Source organism: Scyliorhinus torazame, chromosome 20 (assembly GCF_047496885.1).
Source record: "Scyliorhinus torazame isolate Kashiwa2021f chromosome 20, sScyTor2.1, whole genome shotgun sequence".
In the NCBI taxonomy this organism is placed as follows: domain Eukaryota; kingdom Metazoa; phylum Chordata; class Chondrichthyes; order Carcharhiniformes; family Scyliorhinidae; genus Scyliorhinus; species Scyliorhinus torazame.
In genome coordinates this window covers 32,729,419-32,750,700 of record NC_092726.1, presented here as the reverse complement: position 1 = coordinate 32,750,700, position 21,282 = coordinate 32,729,419, and the positions used below count along the sequence as shown (strand labels likewise).

General features: G+C 45.5%; 3 non-coding genes across 3 annotated transcripts; 1 reads left to right on the top strand and 2 right to left on the bottom strand.

Annotated features, from left to right (window-relative positions):
* The first annotated feature begins 10,874 nt into the window (after positions 1-10,874).
* LOC140397836 (U2 spliceosomal RNA) lies at positions 10,875-11,065 on the top strand. Its single transcript, XR_011937262.1, has one exon. It is a non-coding gene; the product is annotated as a U2 spliceosomal RNA (small nuclear RNA).
* Positions 11,066-14,354: 3,289 nt separating this feature from the next.
* LOC140397835 (U2 spliceosomal RNA) lies at positions 14,355-14,545 on the bottom strand. Its single transcript, XR_011937261.1, has one exon. It is a non-coding gene; the product is annotated as a U2 spliceosomal RNA (small nuclear RNA).
* A 785-nt stretch (positions 14,546-15,330) lies between these two features.
* LOC140397275 (U2 spliceosomal RNA) lies at positions 15,331-15,522 on the bottom strand. The gene has a single exon (XR_011936799.1). It is a non-coding gene; the product is annotated as a U2 spliceosomal RNA (small nuclear RNA).
* Between the last annotated feature and the right edge of the window lie 5,760 nt (positions 15,523-21,282).

Sequence of the window (21,282 nt, the reverse complement as noted above, 5' to 3'; positions counted from 1 at the left end):
AAACAGTGCCCGTCACTAAATCTAGTGCATTTAAACAGTGCCCTACAGTAATTAAAATGCAGTTAAAGTGCCCTACTGAAAATCAAATGCATTTAAACAGTCTCCAACAGTAAACTAAAGGCAGTTAAACAGTGCCCGTCACTAAATCAAATGACTTGAAACAGTGCTCTACTGTAAATCAAATTTATTTAAACAGTGCCCTCCAGTAAATCAAATGCATTTAAACAGTGTCCTACAGTAAATCAAATGCATTCAAACCGTGTCCTACCGTAACCCAAATGCGTTTGAACAGTGATCTACGTTAAATCAAATGCATTTAAACTGGACCCTCCAGTAAATAAAATGTATTTAAACAGTGCCCGACAGTAAATCAAAGATAGTGAAACAGGGCCCTGCAGAAAATCAAATGCATTTGAACAGTGCCCCCGAGTAAATCCAATGTATTTAAACAGTGCCCGACGGTAAATCAAATGCATTTAAACAGTGCCCTACAGTAAGTCAAACACATTTAAACAGTGCCCTACGGTAAATCAAATGCATTTAAACAGTGCCCTACAGTAAATCAAACAAATTTAAACAGTGCCCGACAGTAAATCAAAGATAGTTAAACAGGGCCCTGCAGAAAATCAAATGCATTTGGACAGTGCCCCCGAGTAAATCAAATGCATTTAAACAGTGCCCTACAGTAACTCAAATGCTTTTAAATAGTGTCCGACAAAAACCAAATGCCCTTAAAGTGTCTTACAGTAAATCAAACAAATTTAAACAGTGGAATGAAATGAAAATCGCTTATTGTCACAAGTAGGCTTCAAAGGAAGTTACTGTGAAAAGCCCCTCGTCGCCACATTCCGATGCCTGTTCGGGGAGTCGGTACGGGAAATACGGGAAACAGTGCCCTGAAGTAAACCAAATACATTTCAACAGTGCACAACAAAAAATCTAATGTATTTAAACAGTGCCCTAGGATTTAAACAGTGCCCTACGGTAAGTCAAATGCATTTAAACAGTGCCCTACAGTAAGTCAAATGCATTTAAACAGCGCCATGCAGAAAATCAAATGTATTTAAACACTGCCCTGCGGTAAGTCAAATGCATTTAAACAGCGCCCTATAGCAAATAAAATGCATTTAAACAGTGCCCTACAGTATATCAATCGCATTTAAACAGTGCCCTCAGTAAATCAATCGCTTTTACAAAGTGCCCTCCAGTAAACCAAAAGCTCTTAAATAGTGCCCTACAGTTTTTCAATCGCATATAAACCGTGCCTCTAAGTAAATAAATCACATTTAAACAGTTCCATGCAGTGAACCAAATGTTTTTAAACAGTGCTTTATAGTAAATCAAATGCATTTACAGTGCCCTGCAGTAAACCAAATGCATTTCAACTGTGCCCTACAGTAAATTAAATGTGCTTAAATACTGCCATGCACAACACAAATGCAGTTGAACAGTGGCCCACACTCAATCAAATGCATTTGGAAAGTGCTCTGCAGTAAACCAAATGCATTTAAACAGCGCGCCAGAGTAAATAAAATGCATGAAAACAGCGGCCTACAATAAACCAAATACGTTTATCCAGTGCACTACAGTAAATCAAATGCATTTATACAGTGCACCACAGTAAATCAAATTTATTTAAAAAGTGCCCGACACTAAAGCAAATGCATTTAAATTGTGCTCTGAAGAAAATCAAATGCATTTAATCAGTGCCCTACAGCAAACCAAACGTATTTAACCAGTGCCCTGATGCAAAATCATTTGGAATTAAACTGTGCCCTACAGTAAATCAAATGCATTTAAACAGTGCCCTACAGTAAATCAAATACATTTAAACAGTGCCCGACAGTTAACTGAAGGCAATTAAACAGTGGCCGACATTAAACCAAATGCATTTAATCAGTGCCCTACTGTACATCAATCGCATTTAAACAGTGTCCTACAATATACCAAATGCACTTAAATAGTGCCTACAGTACATCAATCTTATTTATTATTGGCCAGGGTTTAGAGATTCCCAAAGTGTATCATGAAGTTCACCTCACGCACCTGACCCAGAACTTTTAATAGCCTGTGGTATGGGAGCACACGGCCCACTCTACAGGAGGTACAGCAGAAATGGAAAATATATTTTAAAAAACAAATCGATGTTTATTCTATGAATTTAAGTTAACCTTTTTAAAACATACAGTGAACTTCTTAGCAACCATTAATTCAACTACAACCCCCAAAGAATACAACACTAAGTAATGCTTACGCTGTCCTTTTAACATCCAGAAGACTTACAAAAAACAGAACCTTTAACAGAAGCACATCTGGTTAACGTCACTCCTGAAAACGTTTATAATTCTGACTTCACCAAATAATCAAGAGATAGACGCTTCATGGCCGAGAGCTCAAGAGTACACCTGCTCTGTCTGGCTTCCGCTCCAACACTGAAACTAAAACACACCCTGCAGCAAACAGCCGAAAACGAAAGTAAAAAGCTGCCAGACAGCCCAGCTCCACCCATACTCTGACATCACTGATAAACACCCGTTTCTTAAAGGTACATTTCTTAAACACCCATTTCTTAAAGGTACTCTCACATGATACCTCCGCCCAAGAAAAAATATAAACCATCAACTTCAAGATGGTTTCATTTTTCACCTTGTCACTATCCTTTAAGAAATGCACGAAGTAAACACACTTTTGCGTTTCTAAAAACAACACACGCTAACAGGGATAATAATATAGTCCATTTTTGTTCTTCTTCCTTCAACTGAAGCCCTTCTCGATTGACAGTCACTTTCAAAATGAAATTTTACTTAAATGTTTAATGAAATTCACTCATGCCAAGAAATCGCATTATTTCCCTACGTTTGAGGGTAGCGGAAACTTCGCAATGAAAGTGACTTGGGTTTTTCCAAATTCACTTTTGGCTAGGTTTATCACCAAACCCGCCTCCAGAAGTCGATCGAATAATTCCATCAGACGTTTCAACTGTTCTTTCCATGCCTGGCTGAAAACTATCAGATCGTCGATGTATACCACACAATTGGGTAATCCTGAAACAACTTTGTTAGTTAACCATTTAAATGTGGTTGGGCGTTTTTCATGCCAAATGGCATAACTTTGAATTGTTATATACCATCTGGAGTCACAAAAGCTGAAATCTCCTTCGCCCTTTCGGATAAAGGTACCTGCCAGTAACTCTTAAGTAAATCCAGTTTGGAAATAAAAGCTGATTGTCCCACTTTCTCAATGCAATTCTCCAAACGTGGGATAGGGTAAGAGCCCGTTCTTGTAACTGCATTAACCTTTCTATTGTCTACACACAACTGTTGGGTACCGTCTGGTATTGGTATCATCACTATGGGCGAGCTCCATTGGCTGCAACCCACTTCAATTATGCCATTTTAAAGCATAATCACCATCTCTTTGTTAACCTGTGCCAATTTTAAAGGATTAAGTCTACATGGATGTCGTTTGATTGGAACAGCATTTCCCACATCTACATCATGTATAGCCATTTTAGTACTTCCCAATTTATGTCCACAAACTTGCCCATGTGATAACTTTCAGGTCAGTCCGTTTTTCCTCTGGAAGGTAACTCTACAATTTATCCCAATTTTTAAGAACATCCCCGTTTTCCAATATAATTTGAGGTGTGTCAAATTCACAGTCATCTGGATTTGGTTGGTCATTTTGAGTTAGAATCATTAAAACCTTTTTCTCTCCTTCCCTTTCCAAGCACCTTTTAAGCATATTCACATGACACACTCGGTGAGTCTTCCTTTTATCTGGTATTGTTACCACGTAATTCATTTCACTTAATTTCCTTTCAATCTGATATGGTCCACAAAACCTAGCTTTTAAAAGTTCACCTCCCACTTGGAACAATACTAAAGCTTGATCTCCACAGGCGAAACTACAAACTTTGGATTTCTTGTCCGCTACCCGTTTCATCGCATTTTGTGCAACTTTTAAATGTTGTCTAGCCAATTGACCTGCTCTATTTAATAGTTCCCTAAAATTTGACACGTAATCCAATAATGTAATTTCTGATTACTCACTCACCAATTTTTCCTTACTCAATTTAAGTGACCCTCGTACCTCATGACGAAAGGTTAGTTCAAAAGACTAAATTTGGTTGACTCAGTAGGTGCATCCATAATTGCAAACAGTACAAATGGAATTTCTTTCTCAAAATCCTCTCAATAATCGTGACACGAAGCCCTCAACAGTGTCCTTAATTTCTGACATCACCTTTCTAATACTCCCTGCGATTCTGGGTGGTACGCAGTTGATTTAAATTGTTTTATTCCTAAACTATCCATAACTTCTTTGAATAATCAGGAGGTAAAATTTGACCCTTGATCCGGTTGTATTTCTGTGGGTCGTCTATTGCTAGTAAATAATTTAAGTAATTCCTCCAGAATCTTTTTAGCTGTAATGTTACTGGAATGGCCTCCGGAAACCTAGTAGACACCTCCATTATCGCCAAAAGATATTGATTCCAACATTTTGTTTTAGGAAGTTGTCCTACGCAATCAATTAGGACCCTTGGAAAAGGTTCCTCAAATGCTGCAACGGGTATTAAGGGCGCTGCTTTTATCACTGCTTGAGGTTTCCCTATCATTTGACATGTGTGACATGACTGACAACATTTAATTACATCTTTCTGGCGTACAGGCCAATAAAATTGTTTTTGTATTTTAGCTTAAGTTTTCCTTATTCCCAAATGACCTCCCACTGGTACCTCATGTGAAACTCGCAACACCTCCTTTCCATACCCAACGGCAATACTACTTGATGAACTTCTGCCCACTTTTCATCCGCCTGCATATGTACAGGTCTCCATTTTCTCATCAAGCCATTACTTTAACGGTCATAACACTCTGTTATACACTCTTCCGTGTATGTTTCTGATACATCCGTTTTATTTCTACACCTTTCTGTTGTAACTCTGCCAATTTTCCTGAACTAAAAATATCCGCCTCATCCTCCACCTTTGTCAACCATCTGATCAAAAATCCTTTCTGATAATTGCACTTCAACTTCATCTTCACTCTCTGAATTCCCCTCCTGTCTTAACCTGTGACTTTGCGACCTTGTAACGACAGAATCCGGAAAAATACTTCGACACTTCAGTTGTCTGATTTTCCACTGGATTATCAACCACCGTGGGCATCACTCCCACCTGCGATTCAGCTATATCATTACCCAAGATAAACTGTATTCCTGGACAAGATAGTTTCTCTATTACTCCTACTACCACCTCACGCCTCTTCACTGGACTTTCCAACCTTACCTTATATAATTGGACACTACTCCTCTCACCCTGAATTCCACATATTACCACCTTTTCTGGCAGCATTCTTCCCAAACTACATAACTCCTCATCTCCTACCATTAAAGATTGATTAGCTCCCGTATCTCTTAAAATTGTGACTTCTTTACCTACTCCTCATGATACACATGAGTAACCTTTACCAACACAAGTAAATTCTTTAAAGAGATCTGGCACCATTTGATCAATTACCTCTTGATCAGGTGTACAATCGTTTGCACCTCCTTCGCTTCATTTGGGCTTTCCTTTACCACTTTAACGACCCCCACTGTCTTACCACATCTTACCCCTGTTTTACCACATCAGCCTTCCCAGCGCTTTTCTTCAAGCACCAACACTGTGACTTTACATGGCCTAGTTTATTACAGTGAAAACATTTGAACCTTTTCAAGTCTCTTCCACCCTCCTGGATTTTTACTCTGAGGTACACTCTCCTTATTATATCCCATCACATCACCTTTACTTTTACCACTTGAGTATTTCTCATGTCCCCAGTTTCTATCCCTCACAGGCTGAAACTGATGTCGGAAACCAAGCTTTGATTTATGAACTAATTCATAATCATCTGCCATTTTGCTGCTAATCTCGCAATTTTAACCCTCTGTTCTTGCACATGAGTGCTTACTGCATCAGGAATTCAATTTTAAACTCCTCCAAAAGTATAATTTCTCTGAGAGCTTTGTACGTTTGGTCTATTTTCAAATCCCTTATCCACCTATCAAAATTAATTTGTTTGAGCCTTTCAAACTCCATGTATGTATGACCAAATTCTTTCTTTAATTTTCTAAACCTTTGTCAGTGAGCTTCGTGCCCGAGTTCATATGCACCTACGATGGATTTTGTCACCTCCTCATACGTCCCAGATACCTCCTGCGGTAGTGATGCAAACACTTCACTGGCTCTACCTTCCAGCTTTGTTTGAATCAGTAATACCCACATGTCCTGTGGCCATTTTATTTGTTTTGCCACCTTCTCAAATTAAATGAAAAAGGCTTCTACCTCCTTCTCGTCAAACCTTGGCAATGCTTGGACATATTAAAAAACTATTCCACCAAGCCTTCAACTTTGACGCTCTTTCTCACTATCCTCATCACTATCATCCAACTGTACGTTTCCCTTTGCGTCTACCAATTTTAACTGACTGTCATGTTTCATGGCTATTTTCTGAAGTTCAAACTCTCTCTCTTTATTTTTCCCCCTGATCTGTATCTCCCTTTCTCTTTCTCTTTGTTCTGCTGGGGCTATTCTTCCTTTTCTACTTTCTTCTCTCGCTTTTTCTATTTCTTCTCTCTCTCTCATTCATTTCCGTCTCTCTCCCTTTCTTATTCCTCTCTATCTCTTTCTTTCTCCCTTTCTTTTTCCTACAGCAAACTAAAGGCATTTAATCAGTGCCCTACAGTAAATCAAATGTACAGAAACAGTGCCCAGAATAAATCCAAAGTATTTAAACAGTGCACTGCAGTAAATCAAATATAATTAAATAGCGCACAACAGTCCATCAATTGTATTTAAACAGTGCCCTCGAGTCAATTAAATGCATTTCAACAGTGCCCGACTGTAAATCAAATGCATTTAATCAGTGCCCTAAGTTAAATCAAATGTATTTAAACAATGCCCTGCAGTAAACCAAACGTTTTTGAACAGTGCTTTATAGTAAATCAAATGCATTTAAATAGTGCCCGACAGTAAATGAAATGCATTTAAACAGCGACACAGTAAATCAAATGTATTTAAACAGGCGCTGCAATAAATCAAATGCGTTTAAACAATGCCCTACCGGAAACTAAATGCATTTAAAAAGTGCCCTGAAGTAAATCAAATGCATTCAAACAGTGCCCTACAGTGAGCCAAATATATTTAAATCGTGATTTATAGTAAATGAATTGCATTTAAACAGTGCCTGACAGTAAATCAAAAGTATTTAAATTTGTGCCCTAGAATAAATTAAATGCGTTTACACAGTGTCCGACACGAAATCAAACGCATTGAAACAATGCCCTACAGTAAGTCAAGTGCATTTAAACAGTGCCCGACAGCAAACTAACGGCATTTAAACAGTGCCCTGCAGTAAATCAAATGCATTTAAACAGTGCCCCAGAATACATCCAAAGTATTTAAACAGTGTACTGCAGTAAATCAAATATAATTAAATAGCGCACAACAGTCCATCAAATGTATTTAAACAGTGCCCTCGAGTCAATTATGCATTTAAACAGTGCCCTACAGTAAATCAAATGCATTTGAACAGTGGCCTAAAATAAGTCAATTATATCTAAACAGTGCCAAATGTATTTAAACAGTTCTTTATAGTAAATTAAATGCATTTAAACAGTGCCGACAATAAATCAAATGTATTTAAACAGTGCCCCGACAGTCAATTAAATGCGTTTAAACACTGCGCTAGAGTAAAACAAATACTTTTAAACAGTGCACCACAGTAAATTAAATGCATTTAAACAGTGCCCTCCAGTAAATCAAATGCATTTAAACAGTGCCCGATACTCAAATGCATTTAAACATTGCCCTCCTGTAAATCAAAAGCATTTAAACAGTGTTCTACGTTAAATCAAATGCATTTAAAAAGTGCCCTACAGTAAATCAAATGCATTTAAACCGTGCCCTACAGTAAATCAAATGCATTTTAACAGTGCCCAACAGTAAATCAAATGCATTTAGTTCCCTACAGTAAACTAATTGCATTTAAACAGTGCCCGATACTCAAATGCATTTAAACATTGCCCTCCTGTAAATCAAAAGCATTTAAACAGTGTTCTACGTTAAATCAAATGCATTTAAACAGTGCCCTACAGTAAATCAAATGCATTTAAACAGTGACATAGTAAATCAAATGTTTTTAAACAGGCGCTACAATAATTCAAATACATTTAAACAGTATCCTACAGTGAACTAAATGCATTTAAAAAATGCCCTGCATTGAATCAAATGCATTCAAACAGTGCCCTACAGTATACGAAATGCTTTTAAACAGTTTCTGACAGTTAACTAAATGCATTTAAAGAGTTCCCAACACTCAAATGCATATAATTAGTGCCCTACAGTAAATTAAATGAATTTAAACAGTGCCCTGTTGTAAACCAAATGCGTTTAAATAGTGCAGTGAAGTAAGTGAAATGCATTTAAACTGTGCCTTACAATAAATCAAATGCATTTTAACAGTGCCCATAGTAAATAAATGCATTTAAACAGTGCCCTATAGTCAATCAAATGTATTTAAACAGTGCCCTACAGTCAAACGGACCTTATTTAAACAGAGCCTTACAGTAACACACCAATTAAAAGTGCCCTACTGTAATCGGACTTAAAATGTGCCCGATAATAAATCATGTTTTTAAACATTAAACATGTTTATGTCAAGCGAATTTCTTTGGAGACCTAAAACACACCTTTCCCGAGGCCAGTATATGCCCTTCCAGAAACTGAACGGCATCCAGCCAAAATAATACTGTTCCATATTTCTATCCAGCATATTAATTCTGCTCCATTTTAATATGCAGCCATATTAAAACGGCTCCATATTAATACTGTTCCATATTAATACTCTTCCACATTAATACTGTTCCATATTAATACTGTTCCATATTCGTGCTGCTTCATTTTAAGACCGTTGCAAATGAGTACTGTTATATATTTATGTCCAGCATATAAACATTGTTCCATTTTAATACTCGCTCATATTATAACTTTTCAATATTAGTAGTGTTCCATATTAATACTGTTCTATATGATTACTGTTCCATATTAATATCCAGCCATGTTAACACTGCTCCATATTAGTACTGTTCCATATTAATATCTGGCCATTTTAAAAGCCGGCTATATTAACACTGTTCCACAGTAATACAGTTCCATATTAACATCCAGTCACATTCCATATTAATAATAATTATCTTTGTCACAAGTAGTCTTACATTAACACAACAACGAAGTTACTGTGAAAAGCCCTTCGTCGCCACATTCTGGCGCCTGTTCGGGTACACAGAGGGAGAATTCAGAATGTCCAATTCACCTAACAAGCACGTCTTTCGCGCATTGTGGGAGGAAACCGGAGCACCCGCAGGAAATTCACGCAGACACCGGGAGAACATGCAGGTTCCGCAAAGAGAGTGACCCAAGCTCGGAATCAAATCTGGGACCCTGGAGCTGTGGAGATATGGTTCCATATTAATACTGTTCCATATTAGTGCTGTTCCATATTGATATTCAGCCATATTAATACTATTCCATATTAATACGGTTCCAAGTTAATATGCAGCCATATTAATACTGCTCCATATGAATAATGTTCCATATTAATATCCAGCCACATTAATGCTGTTCCATATCAATATGGTTCCATATTAATATGCAGCCAGATTAATACGTTTTTGCTCAATGCCTGCTACCCCGCCCCCCACATGGAGGTTGGACATGGCCCGACATGCCCATAAGGCTTTGTGCAAGAAAATATCACAGGCCACAGATGACTATATTGTTAATAACTAGAATGGGGAAGTCCCGCCCTTCACGCACTGGGAGGCCACGAAGGCTGTGATCAGGGGTGATATCATGGCGAAGAACGCACGTAGAGATAAGGTAGAGAGGGCGGCTAGGCGACAGTTGTGGACTCCATACTGGAGGTAGACAGGCGATACTCTGAGATCCCGACAAAGGAACTCCTGGCGGAGGGGAAAAAGCTACAAATGGTCTTTGATCTGCTCTCCACGAGGGAAGCATTACAGCAACTCCGCCAGGTACGGGAGACCCTTTACGAACACGGAGATAAAGCCAGCCACTGCTGGTTCGCCAGCTGAGAAAGCAGGCAGCCACGGGGGTAATAGCTCAGATTAGAAGCAGCAGACCGAATCCAGTGGCAGAGCCAAAAAATGTCTATGAGGCATTTGAGACCTTCTACCGGGGGCTATTCACCTACAAGCCCTCAGCTTAGGGATGAAACAGTTCATCGATGGACGGGACACGCCAGTTGTGAGACAGGCTGAAAATGGGACTGGAAGCACCAGTAAAACTGGGAGAAGGATAGCGCAGTGGTGAGCCCTCGTTCCCCATGGTCCCGCCCGCCCCACACATCGCTGTGACGATGGATGTGGCTGTCCTGCAACCCAGTTGTGTGTAGAAGCTGGGATTCGTCTTTCTGGAGCGCAGGAGGTTATGGGGAATTTAAACAAGTCTTCAACGTCATAAAGATTTTTTTTTAATGATAGAAATGGATAGATCCTCTGCCCCCAATTGCTCGACTGCATAAATCCCACCTTAGTTAGTGTCCCGATCCACCGGACTTTCCACAATAGCATATCCAGCAAAACTCAGGAAGAATAATTGTTTTCCTATCCAGCCGACTGTTCTATATTGAAGAAGCTGGTGAACTTTAGAAGGACAATTCTGCCTTCCTATCCACACTGGTAATTAGGAGAGCAAAAACGGTACATGAAAGCATACAGGCAGGTAAAATGAACGAACGTCCTAATTAATTTTACCAGCTCATTAAGGGTAAAAGGATAACTAGGGAAATAGCCGGAAAACATGGGCTATCGCTTCTCGGCCTTTTGGTTCAGATCAAGTGTAGTATCTGTTCTTATCAGTTTAATATCTGGTATGTCCTTTATCGGGGGACAGAATATTAAATTGATTTTTGGGACACGGAGATGGTTCAGGGGCTTTCTTGCTCCGCTCCAGGCATCAACCTGGTCTTGCAATGTTTCCAGGAATGGTGCCTTCACCCCGCTTTGGGTACAAATAGTGCAAAAGCAGAAAATGGCGCAAAACCTGGCTTCCCCTCTTCTCTCTTGTCCAGTTGTCTCATCCTACCCCTGGTCTTCCTGCAGGTGGCAGTCGGCCAGTAGGAGGCAGTGGTCAGAGAAGAACACCGGCGTTACGTCGGTGGACCTGACCGTGAAAGCTCGGGACACAAAAAAGAAGTCTATCCTGGAGCGGACGGACCCGTCTGGCCGTGACCATGTGTATCTACGCTGCGCGCCGTCTGCAGGGTTGCTGCAGACGTCGAGCAGCTTGGCGTCTTTTACCGTTTCCATCAGGAGTCTGGACGTAGCGTCTAGTTTGCTGTCGGCTTTGCTGGATCGTCCAGCCGCATCGATGATGCAGTTGAAGTCACCACCCAGGATGACCGTCTTGGAGGTGGCCAACAGCAGTGAGAGTTGCTGAAGAACTGACAGCCGCTCACTTTTTACGGCCGGGGCGTACACATTAATAAGTCTGAGAGGGGTGTTTTTGTATTTCACGTCTGCTACGAGGAGGCGCCCGCCCACCACCTCCTTAACGTCGGAGATGGTGAAGTTGCCTCCCCGCAGCAGAATACCCAGGCCGGAGGAGCGGCAGTCGTTTCCTCCTGACCAGATGGATGGCCCGCGGGACCACCAGCTCGACCAGCGCCTGTAGTTGCTGAGGTGCGGAATTCCGCACTCCTGCAGGAACAGTAGGTCAGCTTTTACATTTGCCAAATAGTTGAGTGTGGCTACACACCGCGAAGTATCTTTGATGCTTCGCACATTTATGGATGCAATTTTTAAACCCATTATAAAAAGATAGATTTACCAGTCTCAAGAGTCCAGAGTCTATACAGTTGGCTGTTCCAGCTGTTGAATGTTCCCCAGCATGCCGGTGGTGTTCGCAAACTTTAGCACAGTTGCAGGGCTGAGAAAACTGTTCTGGTCCGTACTGGCCCCGTGATTTTGATGCAGATGCATTGGGGGGGGGGGGGTGTATCCCTGGGGTTCGTCGTGGCAGTCAGTAGGTGTTGGGGTTGCAGGCCGGTCTTCACCTGGGTTGTTGCTGCTCGTTGCTATCGGGGGTTGGTCTGTGACCTTGTTTTCTTCCCGGTCGGTGGTCTGGGGGGTCTGTGCCTTCCGTTCCACGTTGGTGCTTTGCCTCTTTATCTGAGGCCGATTCTTGTCCTGTTTTCCCTCATCGGATGAGGTGTCGGCACTAAGTGCGCCGGCTGAGAGGTGTCGCTTTTTGCCACTACCCCTCAGGGGGTTCTTCAGTTTGTTTTTTTGTTTCCTCTTACGTTTGTCCCTGTTCACGGTTTCCCAGGGCTCTTTATTCTTTGTCCCCTCCTCTTCCTCTTCCATTGAGTGTTCCTCATCAGATAGGGCTGGGGTTGGGTTGTCAGGAGGTGCTGGGGCCTCCTCTTTTTGTTGGGGGCCCTTCTGTTGCTTTTCCTCATTCTGAACCGTGGTGTCTTTTTCGGTGGAGGGTGTATGCACCTCCTCTCTGGTCGCCTTTTTAACTCCGCTGCTGATGATTTGAGCGTATGTCGCCCCGCGTTTCGGGCAGGCCCTGTAAAGATGGCCGGCCTCCCCACACAGGTTGCAGCACTTGTCTTCCTTGCAGTCCTTAGTCATGTGTCCCTCCTGCCTGCAGTTCTTGCAGAAGGTCACACTGCAGTTTGCGGCAACATGCCCCGTTTTGCCACAGGTGTGGCATACTCGTGGCTGTCCCACGTAGTAGAGGTAGCCACGATTTACTCCAATAGCGAAATTGGAGGGGGGATGCAGGATGGCTCCGTTGCTGTCCGTTCTTAGGGTCACCTTGACCTGGTGCTCACTTGTCCAGATGCCGAAGGTGTCTTTCACTTGCACGCTGTCACTTTTCAGCTCAGCGTACCTGGCGAGGAACGTGAGCACATCAGACACAGGGACGTGGGGGTTGTACGTGTGCAGTGTAACAACCCGGTTTCGCTGTGCCGGTAGCGTAAACAGAGGCTCCGCGGTCAGGATCGACAGGGGACTCTGGTTACCTTTTTCCTTGAAGACGTTCAAGAATTTGATGCACGCTGCGACGCTCTTGAAGGTGACATCAAAGAAACCATTCTTGGGGAAGTTTTGCAAGCAGAAGATCTCTGTTGCTTTAAACCCACAACACTCGAGCAGCACCCTCTTCACGAAGTGTTTCCGGTCCAAAGGTGACTCTCCGTCCGTTTTCTTTACTGTGACTCGGACAGTGTTTCGCACTCCCCAGCCTGGTGGTCGTGATGCAGCTGCATCCATAGCTCGTACGTTGGGTGTGAAACTGTATCGGCGTTAGGCCTAACCCCGAGGTTTAGGCCAGCATGTAGATCCACCAATAGCAGCCAAGCTCCAAACATGTCCTCTTTAACGACTTCAATCTCTCCGAGTTCTCCAATCCACGATCGTCATCGAAATCCTCAGTTTTCCTCGATCAAATGAGACTACACTTGATCTTAGCCAAAAGGCCGAGAAGCGATAGCCCATATTTTCCGGCAATGGCTCTTGTCCTCCTCTTCCACCGACATTCAGGTGCACCTTGCTGCGCTCGACTGTGCTTTGGAACTTTTAGTCTACGCTCACTGTTGGTCAAGAAACCTCCAGCTTGGCCGAGCACGGTGGAGTCTGTGCATGCAGAACCAGTAAAACACAACACGAAGACATCATCTGGCAAGCCGTCCCCTGTCGTCACCAGATGAAATGGAGACGCTGTGAAGGCCCAGTGACACCCAACAGAGGGAGTCGAAGTCATCTCCACCTTTGCCGAACAAAGGGCAATCCGTGCAAACAGCAACTACTGGCGGAATCCAACAGAGGGCAATGTCTAGTCTCCCTGAGCTCCACCCTGGCGTGTTGGTCGTGGAGTCAGGAGAACTAAAAGAGACGCCGTGAAGGTATACCTACATCCAAACAGGATGCCGTTCAGTCTGTCGCCACACTTCCCCGTTGTGCAGGATGAAGGGATGTGGTAACTGAAGTGAGGAGTAGGCAAGTCGGCATCCGAGTGTGAAGGTGAGTGGCCTGTAAAAAGCAGCAGGAAATCTGAGTGGCATATCAGCTGAAAACGGAGCCTTGCTGCCGCAAGTCCGCGAGTCCATCGGCTCGCAACATTCGTGCACGAAGCTCCCGCCAGCAGAAAAGCTAGCAATGCTTTGGAGCCTGAAAGGCCTTAAATTGGTCAGGATGAGACAACTGGACAAGAGAGAAAAGAGGAAGCCAGGTTTTGCGGCATTTTCTGCTTTTATACATTTTGCGCCCCACAGCGGGGAGACGGCACCATTCCTGGAAGCACTGCAAGACCGGGTTGATGCGTGGAGCGGAAGGAGCAAGCCCCTGAACCATCTCCGAGTCCTGAAAATCAATTTAATATTCGGTCCCCAGATTGAGGACATATCAGATATTAAACTGATAAGAACAGATACTACACTTGCTCTGAACCAAAAGGCCGACAAGCGATAGCCCATATTTTCCGGCAATGGCTCTTGTCCTCCTCGTCCACCGACATTCAGGTGCACCTTGCTGCGCTCGACTGTGCTTTGGAACTTTTAGTCTACGCTCACTGTTGGTCAAGAGACATCCAGCTTGGCCGAGCACGGTGGAGTCTGAGCATGCAGAACCAGTAAAACATAACAGGAAGACATTGTCTGGCAAGCCGTCACCTGTCGTCACCAGATGAAATGGAGACGCTGTGAAGGCCAGTGACACCCAACGGAGAGAGTCGAAGAAATCTCCACCTTTGCCGAACAAAGGACAATCCGTGCAAGCAGCAAGTACTGGCGGTATCCAACAGGGGGCAATGTCTAGTCTCCCTGAGCTCCACCCTAGCGTGTTGGTCGTGGAGTCAGGAGAACGAAAAGAGACGCCGTGAAGGTATACCTACATCCAAAGAGAATGCCGTTCAGTCTGTCGCCACACTTCCCCGTTGTGCAGGATGAAGGGATGTGGTAACTGAAGTGAGGAGAAGGCAAGTCGGCATCCGAGTGTGAAGGTGAGTGGCCTGTAAAGAGCAGCAGGAAATCTGTGTGGCATATCAGCTGAAAACGGAGCCTGGCCGCCGCAAATCCGCGAGTCCATCGGCTCACAACATTCGTGCACGAAGCTCCCGCCAACAGAAAAGCTAGCAATGCTTTGGAGCCTGAAAGGCCTTAAATTGGTCAGAATGAGACAACTGGACAAGAGAGAAAAGAGGAAGCCAGGTTTTGCGGCATTTTCTGCTTTTATACATTTTGCGCCCCAAAGCGGGGAGAGAGCATCATTCCTGGAAGCACTGCAAGACCAGGTTGACGCGTGGAGCGGAAGGAGCAAGCCCCTGAACCATCTCCGAGTCCTAAAAATCAATTTAATATTCGGTCCCCAGATTGAGGACATATCAGATATTAAACTGATATGAACAGATTTTTTTTTTTTTTTTTTTTTTTTTATTCAAAAAAATATACTTTATTCATAAAAATTTATCATGAGCATTACAGAAACATTTCAAATTGTCTTGACTGTACATTTCCGGCAGGGTTACATGTTGCCTTGACTTTCTTTCATTCAATTTTGATATTGTCATACACATATCACTCTTTACATTACAATTCCTTCTTAAATATTTACATTGTCATGTTTGTTTTATACATTGGAGTGTTGGTTGCCCAGACCGAGGGGCTTTACACTGTTACGCGCCCCTCGGTGTACATTTGCTGGAAAGACTTTACACAGTGGTCTTTCCCCATTGCGCCTTGGCGGCAGCTGCCCCAAGCTTGAGTGCGTCCCTCAGCACGTAGTCCTGGACCCTGGAATGTGCCAGTCTGCAACACTCGGTCGAGGACAATTCTTTGCACTGGAAGATCAGCAAGTTTCGGGCAGACCAAAGAGCGTCTTTTACCGAGTTGATGACCTTCCAGCAGCAGTTGATATTTGTCTCGGTGTGTGTCCCTGGAAACAGTCCGTAGAGCACAGAGTCCTGTGTCACAGATCTGTTTGGGATAAACCTTGACAAATACCACTGCATCTCTCTCCAGACCTTCTTTGCAAAGGCACATTCCACAAGGAGGTGTGTGACCGTCTCATTTCCCCCACAGCCACTCCGAGGGCAGCGTGCATTGGTGCAGAGCCTTCGGGTGTGCATGAAGAATCTGACAGGGAGGGCCCTTCTCACCACCAGCCAAGCTAGGTCTTGGTGCTTGTTTGAAAGTTCTGGTGATGAGGCGTTCTGCCAGATGACTCTGGCAGTCTGCTCAGGGAACCATCCAACGTCCTCCACGGTCTCCTTTTCCCTGAGGGCCTCGAGGACATTACGTGCTGACCACTGCTTCATTGCCTTGTGGTCAAAGGTGTTTTCCTTCAAAAACTTTTCCACAAAGGACAGGTGGTACGGTACGGTCCAACTACTTGGAGCGTTCCGCGGCAATGAGGCCAGGCCCATCCTTCGCAACACCGGGGACAGGTAGAACCTCAGTATGTAGTGACACTTGGTGTTTGCATACTGGGGGTCCACGCACAGCTTGATGCAGCTGGACACAAAGGTGGCCAACAGGATGAGGGAGGCGTTGGGTACGTTCCGCCCTCCCTTCTCCACAGGTTTGTACATGGTGTCCCTTCGGACACGGTCCATCTTGGATCGCCAGATAAATTTGAAGATGGCCCGGGTGACTGCTGTGGCGTAGGGTCGGGTTATGGGCCAGACCTGCGCCACGTACAGTAGCACCGAGAGTACCTCACACCTGATGACCAGGGTTTTGCCCGCAATGGAGAGGGAGCGTTGCTCCCACCAGCCCAGTTTCTGTCTTACCTTTCCTATGCGCTCCTCCCAGTTTTTGGTGCACGCCCCAGCAGCTCCGAACCATATCCCCAGCACCTTCAGATAATCTGACCTGACAGTGAAGGGGACAAAGGACCGGTCGGCCCAGTTCCCAAAGAACATGGCCTCGCTCTTGCCACGGTTTACCTTGGCTCCCGAGGCCAGTTCAAACTGGTCGCAGGTGGTCAAGAGCCTGCGCACAGACGCAGGATCCGAGCAGAAGACGGCAACGTCGTCCATGTACAGGGAGGCCTTGACTTGCATGCCTCCACTGCCTGGGATCGTCACTCCTCTTATCCCCGGATCCCTCCTGATGGAGTCGGCAAAAGGTTCTATGCAGCACACAAAAAGGGCAGAGGAGAGAGGGCAGCCCTGCCTGACTCCAGATCTGATCTGGAACTTTTCTGATTCCCACCCATTGATTGAGACTGCGCTATAGATGTTTGTGTAGAGCAGTTTGATCCAATTGCGAATTCCCTCCCCAAACCCCATTTTGGAGAGCACATCCATCATGTAGGTGTGCGATATTCTGTCAAAAGCCTTCTCCTGGTCAAGGCTGATGAGGCAAGTGTCCACCCCCCTGTCCTGCACGTAGGCAATCGTATCCCTGAGTAGCGCGAGGCTATCAGAGATCTTCCTGCCGGGTACAGCACAGGTCTGGTCAGGGTGGATCACCGACTCCAGAGCAGACCTGACCCGATTGGCGATGACCTTTGCTAGAATTTTGTAGTCCACATTCAACAGTGAAATGGGTCGCCAATTTCGAATTTCTTCCCTTTCCCCCTTCTGTTTGTAGATGAGGGTGATGATGCCTTTCCTCATGGACTCTGACATGCTGCCTTCCAGAAGCATACTCTCGTACACTTCCAGCAGGTCTGGGCCCATCCAGTCCCACAGAGCCGAATACAACTCAACCGGTAAGCCGTCGCTTCCGGGAGTTTTACTCGTCTCGAAGGACTTGGCGGCCTTTGTCAGCTCGTCCAGAGTTAGTGGTTTGTCCAGGTTTTCCAGCTCGCTGTCGCCTATGACCTCCGTGATAGTCGACAGGAAGGTCTGGGAAACAGTGCTATCTGTTGGCTTCAGGTCATACAGTCCGGCATAAAAGGATTGGCTGATCCTCAGGATGTCAGACTGCGATGACTTTTCAGAGCCATCTTCTTCCTTCAGGCTGCTGATCACAGAGGTGTCTCTGTGCACCTTTTGGAAGAAGAAGCGTGAGCACTTTTCGTCCTGCTCCACGGAGCGGACTCTGGAACGGAAGATAACCTTGGAGGCCTCCGAGGTGTAGAGCGAGGCTTGCTGGCTCTTCACCTCTTGGAGATCCTCCTTGACATCCACCCCCATCGACTGCAGCTGGAGCAAATTTTGCATACTTTTCTGGAGCCTGGACATGACCCCTCGTCTCTCTCTCACCTTTTGAACGCCCTTGAGGATGAAAAACCTCTTGATATTCCCCTTGATTGCTTCCCACCAGAGATGTGGGGCCTCAAAGAGGGGTTTCACGGTTCTCCAACCTTTGTAATCCCTCCTGAGTTCCTCGATGTTCTCAGGGGTCAGCAGTTTTACATTTAGCTTCCACGTCCCCCTGCCTACCCCCTGGTCTTCCTGCAGGTGGCAGTCGGCCAGTACGAGGCAGTGGTCAGAGAAGAACACCGGCGTTACGTCGGTGGACCTGACCGTGAAAGCTCGGGACACAAAAAAGAAGTCTATCCTGGAGCGGACGGACCCGTCTGGCCGTGACCATGTGTATCTACGCTGCGCGCCGTCTGCAGGGTTGCTGCAGACGTCGAGCAGCTTGGCGTCTTTTACCGTTTCCATCAGGAGTCTGGACGTAGCGTCTAGTTTGCTGTCGGCTTTGCTGGATCGTCCAGCCGCATCGATGATGCAGTTGAAGTCACCACCCAGGATGACCGGCTTGGAGGTGGCCAACAGCAGTGGGAGTTGCTGAAGAACTGCCAGCCGCTCACTTTTTACGGCCGGGGCGTACACATTAATAAGTCTGAGAGGGGTGTTTTTGTATTTCACGTCTGCTACGAGGAGGCGCCCGCCCACCACCTCCTTAACGTCGGAGATGGTGAAGTTGCCTCCCCGCAGCAGAATACCCAGGCCGGAGGAGCGGCAGTCGTTTCCTCCTGACCAGATGGATGGCCCGTGGGACCACCAGCTCGACCAGCGCCTGTAGTTGCTGAGGTGCGGAATTCCGCACTCCTGCAGGAACAGTAGGTCAGCTTTTACATTTGCCAAATGGTTGAGTGTGGCTACACACCGCGAAGTATCTTTGATGCTTCGCACATTTATGGATGCAATTTTTAAACCCATTATAAAAAGATAGATTTACCAGTCTCAAGAGTCCAGAGTCTATACAGTTGGCTGTTCCAGCTGTTGAATGTTCCCCAGCATGCCGGTGGTGCTCGCAAACTTTAGCACAGTTGCAGGGCTGAGAAAACTGTTCTGGTCCGTACTGGCCCCGTGATTTTGATGCAGATGCATTGGGGGGGTGGTGTAGCCCTGGGGTTCGTCGTGGCAGTCAGTAGGTGTTGGGGTTGCAGGCCGGTCTTCACCTGGGTTGTTGCTGCTCGTTGCTAGCGGGGGTTGGTCTGTGACCTTGTTTTCTTCCCGGTCGGTGGTCTGGGGGGTCTGTGCCTTCCGTTCCACGTTGGTGCTTTGCCTCTTTATCTGAGGCCGATTCTTGTCCTGTTTTCCCTCATCGGATGAGGTGTCGGCACTAAGTGCGCCGGCTGAGAGGTGTCGCTTTTTGCCACTACCCCTCAGGGGGTTCTTCAGTTTGTTTTTTTGTTTCCTCTTACGTTTGTCCCTGTTCACGGTTTCCCAGGGCTCTTTATTCTTTGTCCCATCCTCTTCCTCTTCCATTGAGTGTTCCTCATCAGATGGGGCTGGGGCTGGGTTGTCAGGAGGTGCTGGGGCCTCCTCTTTTTGTTGGGGGCCCTTTTGTTGCTTTTCCTCATTCTGAGCCGTGGTGTCTTTTTCGGTGGAGGGTGTATGCACCTCCTCTCTGGTCGCCTTTTTAACTCCGCTGCTGATGGTCTGTGCATATGTCGCCCCGCGTTTCGGGCAGGCCCTGTAAAGATGGCCGGCCTCCCCACACAGGTTGCAGCACTTGTCTTCTTTGCAGTCCTTAGTCATGTGTCCCTCCTGCCTGCAGTTCTTGCAGAAGGTCACACTGCAGTTTGCGGCAACATGCCCCGTTTTGCCACAGGTGTGGCATACTCGTGGCTGTCCCACGTAGTAGAGGTAGCCACGATTTACTCCAATAGCGAAATTGGAGTGGGGATGCAGGATGGCTCCGTTGCTGTCCATTCTTAGGGTCACCTTGACCTGGTGCTCACTTGTCCAGATGCCGAAGGTGTCTTTCACTTGCACGCTGTCACTTTTCAGCTCAGCGTACCTGGCGAGGAACGTGAGCACATCAGATACAGGGACGTGGGGGTTGGACGTGTGCAGTGTAACAACCCGATTTCGCTGTGCCGGTAGCGTAAACAGAGGTTCCGCAGTCAGGATCGACAAGGGACTCTGGTTACCTTTTTCCTTGAAGACGTTCAAGAATTTGATGCACGCTGCGACGCTCTTGAAGGTGACATCAAAGAAACCATTCTTGGGGAAGTTTTGCAAGCAGAAGATCTCTGTTGCTTTAATCCCACAGCACTCGAGCAGCACCTTCTTCACGAAGTGTTTCTGGTCCAAAGGTGACTCTCCATCCGTTTTCTTCACTGTGACTCGGACAGTGTTTCGCACGCCCCAGCCTGGTGGTCGGGATGCAGCTGCATCCATAGCTCGTACGTTGGGTGTGAAACTGTATCGGCGTTAGGCCTAAACCCGAGGTTTAGGCCAGCATGTAGATCCACCAATAGCAGCCAAGCTCTAAACGTTTCTTCTTTGACGACTTCAATCCCTCCGAATTCTCCAATCCACGATCGTCATCGAAATCCTCAGCTTTCCTCGATCAAATGAGACTGCACTTGATCTTAGCCAAAAGGCCGAGAAGCGATAGCCCATATTTTCCGGCAATGGCTCTTGTCCTCCTCTTCCACCGACATTCAGGTGCACCTTGCTGCCCTCGACTGTGCTTTGGAACTTTTAGTCTACGCTCACTGTTGGTCAAGAAACCTCCAGCTTGGCCGAGCACGGTGGAGTCTGTGCATGCAGAACCAGTAAAACACAACACGAAGACATCATCTGGCAAGCCGTCCCCTGTCGTCACCAGATGAAATGGAGACGCTGTGAAGGCCCAGTGACACCCAAGAGAGGGAGTCGAAGTCATCTCCACCTTTGCCGAACAAAGGGCAATACGTGCAAACAGCAACTACTGGCGGAATCCAACAGAGGGCAATGTCTAGTCTCCCTGAGCTCCACCCTGGCGTGTTGGTCGTGGAGTCAGGAGAACGAAAAGA